The sequence below is a fragment of the Mauremys reevesii genome, linkage group 1 (assembly GCF_016161935.1).
Source record: "Mauremys reevesii isolate NIE-2019 linkage group 1, ASM1616193v1, whole genome shotgun sequence".
Taxonomy (NCBI): domain Eukaryota; kingdom Metazoa; phylum Chordata; order Testudines; family Geoemydidae; genus Mauremys; species Mauremys reevesii.
The window spans coordinates 153,949,305-153,957,385 of NC_052623.1; the positions used below are offsets into that span (position 1 = coordinate 153,949,305).

General features: G+C 42.5%; 1 non-coding gene across 1 annotated transcript; it reads left to right on the plus strand.

Moving 5' to 3' along the window:
• Positions 1–443: 443 nt before the first annotated feature.
• LOC120396158 lies at positions 444–607 on the plus strand. The gene has a single exon (XR_005593025.1). It is a non-coding gene; the product is annotated as a U1 spliceosomal RNA (small nuclear RNA).
• The last annotated feature ends 7,474 nt before the right edge of the window (positions 608–8,081 follow it).

Sequence of the window (8,081 nt, forward strand, 5' to 3'; positions counted from 1 at the left end):
CTCTATAGCTTTGCACCACTGGGGAATTCTCAGTGGAATGAGTCTATGAGGTTTCCAGCTTTTTGGAGTTCTTGGCCACTGTTCCATAGTGCAAAGCATATGGAACAGTGGCCAAGACTGCAACATATTGTGTGTGAGGAAATAGGCTCTAGGTTGAGAGGGGATACTATTAATTATTATTATTATTATTATTTAGATAGTGCTGGGGGGGTATGTTTATTTTGTTGTTGAATGCAATTTCGGAATAAACCAAACTCTACAACAGTAGAAACGGAAACAGTAACAACTGCAGTGCAAACTTGAGGAGAGGAGACAGAAAATCTGCATTCAGTGATCCATATAGGGAACAGCAGGCTGAAGCCAGCAGTGAAGAATTACAGAAGATAGAAGCATTACTGTGCTTTGTATGTAGCCATTACTGAAAGAGAGCAGATAACACTCTGGGACTTACCTGGCAGGGGAGATACCATGATCGCGAAGGTGGTTTTCCCAGGGTGAGGCTCATCCATTGCACTGCGGGTGTGCTGATCCCTGCGATTTCCCCAAATGCGGGAAACTCGACTGCATAATTTGTGGTAGTGGGGGACTGCGTTCGCGCTCTCCACTGGAAAAAAAAAAAAAAAACTAGGGAAGAGGATAGCCTGCTAATGATTACCTGAGAGCTCATCAGCTCTAATGACATGAGCAATTTGCCAATCTGATATTTCTGAATTGGTAAAAAGTTTGATATTTTAAAATATTTTAGGATCCAAGTATTGTAACAAATTTAAACAGAGCTGCCCGGGGAGGAGGGGCAAGTCGGGCAATTTGCCCCGGGCCCCGCAGGGGCCCCCACGAGAGTTTTTCGGGGGCCCTGGAGCGGGGTCCTTCACTCACTCTGGGGGCCCCGGAGCTTCTTCCGCTCCGGGTCTTTGGTGGCGGGTGGGGGGGTCCTTCCACTCCAGGACCCGCCACCGAAGTTCCCTGAAGACCCGTGGCAGGGGGTCCTTCCGCCCTGGGACCCGCTGCTGAAGTGCCAGGTCTTTGGCAGAAATTCGGCGGCGGGGCCTCCCGCCGCTGAAGGCCCCAAGCCCCCTGAATCCTCTGGGCGGCCCTGAATTTAAATGGGCAACAGTGACTGTGATGGGGTATTCATCCCATACCAGACGTGAAAGGGTTAATGAGGTGGGGGGCATTATCTTGACAGGCTACACCTGAGGGGAATTAGGCTGGATAAGCAGCCACTGATTGGGAATAGAGCCCAGCTGAGAAGGAACAGGTGGTGCTATGATACAGCCAGGAAGCTGGAAGCAGAAGAGGGTTGCAGTGTAGAGGCCTGCAGTTGCCCTCTAGTTGTAGAGAAGGAAAACAGGAGGAAAATAGAAGCTCTCAGGTCCTGGCCCTGAGGGGAGGGTGGAGGCAGAGCCTGATAGAGGCAAGTAGGAGGTGTTCAGGGAACTAGTAATAAGGTTTGGGTCAGAGCAGATGTTGGCTGCTGGTTGCAGGGTCTCTGGGCTGGAGTCTGGAGTAGAGGGTTCCCCTACCAGCCACTGGGGAAGTGGTACAGTACAGATCAGGCAGTGGAGCAGAAGACTGCCTAAAATGGTTGTCCAGTGGGACTTTGCTCTGCTCGTGTGATCTGAGTGCTGTAGGAAATCTTGGGTGAATCTATATCCTCCTCAGCCATGTGTCTTTTGTGCTCTGTCTTCTCAGGAGGACAGACAGGGATTATAGAACACTGTAGAAAGCTCTGGAATAGCCATAACCAGTCAAAAGTGAGCACATAAGCATCATTACTGTTCCTCTTCTCCGTTGTAGGGAGACTCATTCCCTGTTGCTGAAGCACCCTGATGTGTAAGTGGACAAAATAGTGGGCTTGATTCTCACTTACACTTAGGCCCCTTTACACTGCCAGAGTAGTATAACAGGGCCTCAGTACAAAAGAGAGTCTGCTCCAGTCAGAGTATTAGTCTGATTCTGTGCTGAGTGTCTAAAATAAGAATGGGGAAACAAGACTAGTTAAAACGAGAGCCCCTTATTTCACCCCTTGGTCCATCTCCCAAACCAATGCACACCCAAACCTTTCTGAGATACTGGGAAGTGTGATTTAAAAACTCCAGCACAGCTCCCAGGCTCTCCCATATTCCGCACTCAAGCAAAGTTTAAAAAAGGACAGTATATACATTGGTTAACATTGAGGCCTAATTTTCCCACCACAGGATACAAGCAATGTCAGCTGATGTCAGGGAGTAACTTGTGTGCTGCAGTGGACAAATAGGGACAACTATCTAAAAAACCAGCCTCTCTAGCATCAGCAACTGCAAACCTTTGCACAGCAGAAGCCTCTAATTATTTTTGGCCAATGTGAGCCCAATGTCATTTTTAAACTCAGATTTCTGTGAGAACTGTATACTACTGCCTGATTGACTAGCATTTGCTAGCATTTATTGCATTATCTGAATCTGCGCATGAAAGACAGCAAAACAAATTCAGGCAAAAAAATTAAATCTATCATGTTTTTTTAAAAATACATATCAAGATGCTTTGTGCAATAACTCTGCACAAGCAATGAAGAGTGACCTTAAAACAAGACAGGGGCTGAAAGCAGGAAAGAATGTGGTGAGCAAACTAATGGATTTTTATAAGTTAAGTATGTAACTTTTTTTTTTTGACAAAGTATAAGAATCAGAGATAGAAATGGGTCCATGTTTAAACACTATGGTACTCACTAGAGGAAGTTTAATTTTAAAATCTTAAAAATGAACGTTGTCAGAAAAAAAACCCCAATCTTTTGTTTCATTTAAGAGCTTGAATCATCCAATTCATATCATGGGAAAAAAATAATTTAAAAAATTGTCAGGAAGAAAGAAAGGCAATGGGCTGCATTGTACTCCTGTTGAAGTCAATGGACTGTCTTCTCCAGTCCTCTAAGGCCACTTTGCAGAGCATGGCCAGAGATAGCCAGTGGAGAATTCCCACTGTGTACAGAAACTCCCACCCTGCAGAAAGCTGACAAAGGGAGCTCTGTTATCTCCTATGCCACCCACCCCTTGAACAAGAGGAGGTGAGGACTGTGTCAGGTGCAAGAGGTATGGGAGGGACAGGATGCAGTGGAGTAGAATTCTGCTAAGCCTGATCCTCCACCATCTTAAGATCCATGGAACCTTATGCCAGTGTCATAAATTAGAGCAGCAGCAGGCTTCCTCTAACTTCCACCATGGCTGGGGTTGCTGAGGCTCAAGTTGCTGCAACCTGCATCTTGTGGCTGCTACTCTCTGCTATATCTGAACTGCATAACCAATTAGAACTTTACTATCAATTTCAATCAGGACTGGGCCCAATGGACTTAATTCATTATACTTTTAGGCCGAAATTTTCAAAGCCACCTATGGGATGTGCATGCCAATAATTAAAATTAATTGGGATTGGGCACCCAAAACCATGAGATGGCTCTGAAAATGTCAGCCTTCACCTTCTTTATTTGACTTAGGATTTTTCTGTGGGGTTTCTGGAAGACAAATACCAAATGTGTTGATGAGTAATCTGAACAAAATGTGGAAATTGTAATCCAAATGCCATCAGCAATATAGTTCCGATCCAGCAAAGCAACTGAACATGTGCTTTACTTTAAATACGTGAGTAGTCCTTCTGACGTAAATGGTGTACTCGTGTTGAGCCTATTTACACAAGGATATTTTTTAACATCACATCCAAGTATGTCTCAATACATTTGCCTTAGCAATAAAGAATTGGAATATCTTCCTACACAATTCATGATGCTGTGAAATGCTTTTTATAGCCTCTAACTTTACTTAAGGGCATTAACAAACAGTAGTCTAAGAAAATAAAAATGCATAATGGTACTGCATTTCAATCTAAGGCTCCAATTTTGCAGACACTTACGCATGGGAGTAGGGCCTTTGAATAAAGTTATTGCCATGCATATGTATTTGCTGGATCTTACTTTAAGCATTAGAAAGAAAAATAAAATGAAACCCATTTGCTAAAACACCAATAAACACTATCTCATGTTCTCTTGCTTTAAAATTTCAAACTACTATCTTTCTTTAAAAAAAACATAATGCAATGCAGGTGATGTAGTTACACCACTTCGGTGCTGAACAAGTAAAATGCATGGAATACAATAGGTATGGATGACGACTCCTGCAGTTTTTGCGCACCACATCAGAGTGGGTTGCAACAATGAAAGGAAGACATACAGTGTGTTAAGTGCAAGAACAGTAAACAAATGTGAACAAAAATTGATTTTGAAGTGCTCTGGCACCTACCCAGATATCAATCCTGCTTATTTAAGAGAAATTTGCTCCATTCTTTGTGGATGTGTAACAGTCATGAAGACTGAGTTTCTTAGTGGATGCAGCATTACTTATCTTCTGAGATCCAGTTTCAATTCACCTTCAGACACTAAATAAAAACTTTTAAGATCTGTTTAAACTTAGTGAATCAAGAGAACACTTAGAATTATCCTCTTTGAAAAAGTGGCAGTTTATAACACTTCGGAAGTGATTCTCAAAGATTCCAAAGCCCCATCCCACTATAGCTAGAACAAGACAGGCTATTTTTTAAAGATCATCCAGACTGTAGCTACATGATTCATTATTTGAAAGGAAACTGTGACAAATGCTACAGCAAGTCAATTTATATTTCCCTTTAGAGTTGTCTGCAGTTATAAAAGAATTTAGGACCCTGTAGGGACAGGGCTGGCTCCAGCTTTTTTGCCACCCCAAGCGGCGAAGAGAAAAAAAAAAAAAGCCATGATTGGCGGCACATCGGCGGCTGCTCTACTGCGCCACTTCATTCTTTGGCGGCAATTCGGTGGCTGTTCTGAGGGACCCGCTGCTGAATTGCTGCCGAAGACCCGGACGTGCTGCCCTCTTCCATGGGCCACACCAAGCACCAATGTAGGGAGGAGCCACAACACTCTGCTGACTCAGGCCAGTATACAGACCAGGTGGCTCTCATTAGCCCCAAGAATATGAATTTTTGTGTCCTTTAAGGAAGAAAATACTAACTAGAGGGAGTGAGAGAAAGTCCTGCTGAAAAAAGCTCTGGGAAGAGTCAGTTCAGGAACAAGCTCAAGCTAAGGTTTCTATTTTTATAAGTATAGTCTTGCCTTAATTTTTGTGTTCCTTGTGAAAATATACACCTTAAAGAGGGTCTGATTTTTGGACAATACCCTATTTCTATATGAGTGTGTTTTGTAGTGCACTCTGCCTATTCACAGCCATATCACCTGGTGCTGTGATCTTGTCAAATGTTGCAAGCTAACCAAGGTTTGGCCTGGTCCCTAGGTGTTCTCCAAGAAAAGCCCAGCTACTGTCCTGGTTCCGGTGATTCAGTACTTGGCATTCTTTCCTCCAAATCAGTACGGATTGTTTCCTAGTATGTCATTAAAGAAAACTGTGCTGTTGGAGGCGCCATCTTTCAGCTGAGATGTAAACTCAAGCTGATGATTAGTTGTAGTTCTTAAAGTACCATGGGAGCTTAAGAGTAGACTGCTCTCAGTGTTATGACCAAATCCCACTTTGGGTAATTATATCTTACGTATCTAAATTCTCTGTACTTCAACGGCATATTCTTCAATACCCATTTCAACCTTCTGTTGTATGGATGGCACATTTTACAGCAGAAGTGGTTGCATTTTGGGGGTAAGTGCATTGTTTTTAAAAGTGTTACAGGACAAATGTTGCTATATGAATAGACCTAGATGCACCGCTACTTTATGCAAAAATGGGTTCTTCCTTCTGTTGCTGCCTATTCCCTTCTTTCCACCAGCCCACCAAATGTTCCGTGTATTTCTGCTTAAACATATTCAGTGGGCATCTATAGTTCCCAGATATACTCCAGAACCCTTTGCACTGGCTGTAGTGGTGCTTCAAATGGGGTGTTGAATCAGACAGAATTTAAGATCATGAGGTGCATCGGATATCAAAAATCACTCACTGCAGCAGACTAAGAAGAAACAAGAACATCCTTTGAGGAAGGAAAAGCAATGGGCTAGAAAAGATTTTCCTACATGCAGATCGTTTCTGGGATTCTATAAGAACATGCAACTGGCCATACTGGATCAGACCAATGGTCCAGCTAGCCCAGTACCCTGTCCTCTGACGTGGCTAGTGCCAGATACTTCAGAGAGAATGAACAGAACAGGGCAATTATTGATTGATCCATCCTCTGTTGTCCAGTCCAGCTTCTGGCAGTCAGAGGTTTAGGGTCATTCCGAGCATAGGGTTGCATCCCTGACTATCTTGACTAATAGCCATTGATAGACCTATCCTTAATGAACTTATCTAATTCTTTTTTGAAGCCAGTTATACATTTGGCCTTCAACATCCCCTGGCAATGAGTTCCACAGGTTGACTATGCGGTGTGTGAAGAAGTACTTCCTTATCTTTGTCTTCAACCTGGTGCCTATTAATTTCATTGGGTGACCCCTGGTTCTTGTGTTATGTGTAGGGGTAAATAACACTTCCTTATTCATTTTCTCCACACCATTCATGATTTTATAGACCTCTGTCATATCCTCCGTTAGTAATTTCTTTTCTAAGATGAACACTCCCAGTCTTTTTAATCTCTCCTCATATGGAAGCTGTTCCATACCCCTAATCATTTTTGTTGTCCTTCTGTGTACTTTTTCCAATTCTAATATATATTTTTTGATGGGGGAGACCAAAACTGCATATAGTATTCAAGGTGTGGGTGTACCATGGATTATATAGTGGCATTATGGTATTTTCTGTCTTCTTATCTATCCTTTCATAATTGTTCCTAACATTCTGTTAGGTGTGTTGTTTTTTTTAGTGCTGCTGCTCATTCAGGTGTTTTTAGAGAACTATTCATGATGACGCCAAGATCTTTCTTGAGTGGTGACAGCTAATTTAGACTCCCATCAATTTGTATGAATAGTTGGGAATATGCTTCCAATGTGCATTTCCTTGCATTTATAAACATTGAATTTGATCTGCCATTTTGTTGCCCAGTCACCCAGTTTAGTAAGAACATAAGAACGGCTGTACTGGGTCAGACCAAAGGTTCATCCAGCCCAGTATCCTGTCTGCCAACAGTGGCCAATGCCAGGTGCCCCAGAGGGAGCGAACCTAACAGGCAATGATCAAGCGATCTCTCTCCTGCCATCCATCACCACCCTCTGACGAACAAAGACTAGGGACACCATTCCTTACCCATCCTGGCTAATAGCCATTAATGGACTTACCCTCCAGGAATTTATCCAGTTCTCTTTTAAACCCTGTTATAGTCCTAGCCTTTACAACCTCCTCAGGCAAGGAGTTACACAAGTTGACTGCGCTCTGTGTGAAGAAGAACTTCCTTTTATTTGTTTTAAACCTGCTGCCCATTAATTTCATTTGGTGGCCCTTAGTTCTTATATTATGGGAACAAGTAAAAAAAATTTCCATAATCACTTTCTCCACATCACTCATGATTTTATATACCTCTATCATATCCCTCCTTAGTCTCCTCTTTTCCAAGCTGAAAAGTCCTAGCCTCTTTAATCTCTCCTCATATGGGACTCGTTCCAAACCCCTAATCATTTTAGTTGCCCTTCTCTGGACCTTTTCTAATGCCAGTGTATCTTTTTTGAGATGAGGAGACCACATCTGTACGCAGTATTCAAGATGTAGGTGTACCATGGATTTATATAAGGGCAATAAGATATTCTCAGTCTTATTCTCTGTCCCCTTTGTAATGATTCCTAACATTCTGTTTGCTTTTTTGACTGCCGCTGCACACTGCGTGGACATCTTCAGAGAACTATCCACGATGACTCCAAGATCTCTTCCTGATTCGTAGTAGCTAAATTAGCCCCCATCATATTGTATGTATAGTTGGGGTTATTTTTCCCAATGTGCATTACTTTACATTTATCCACATTAAATTTCATTTGCCATTTTGTTGCCCAATCACTTAGTTTTGTGAGTTTTTTTGAAGTTCTTCACAGTTTGCTTTGGTCTTAACTATCTTGAGCAGTTTAGTATCATCTGCAAACTTTGCTGCCTGACTGTTTACCCCTTTCTCCAGATCATTTATGAATAAGTTGAATAGGACTGGGTCCTAGGACTGAC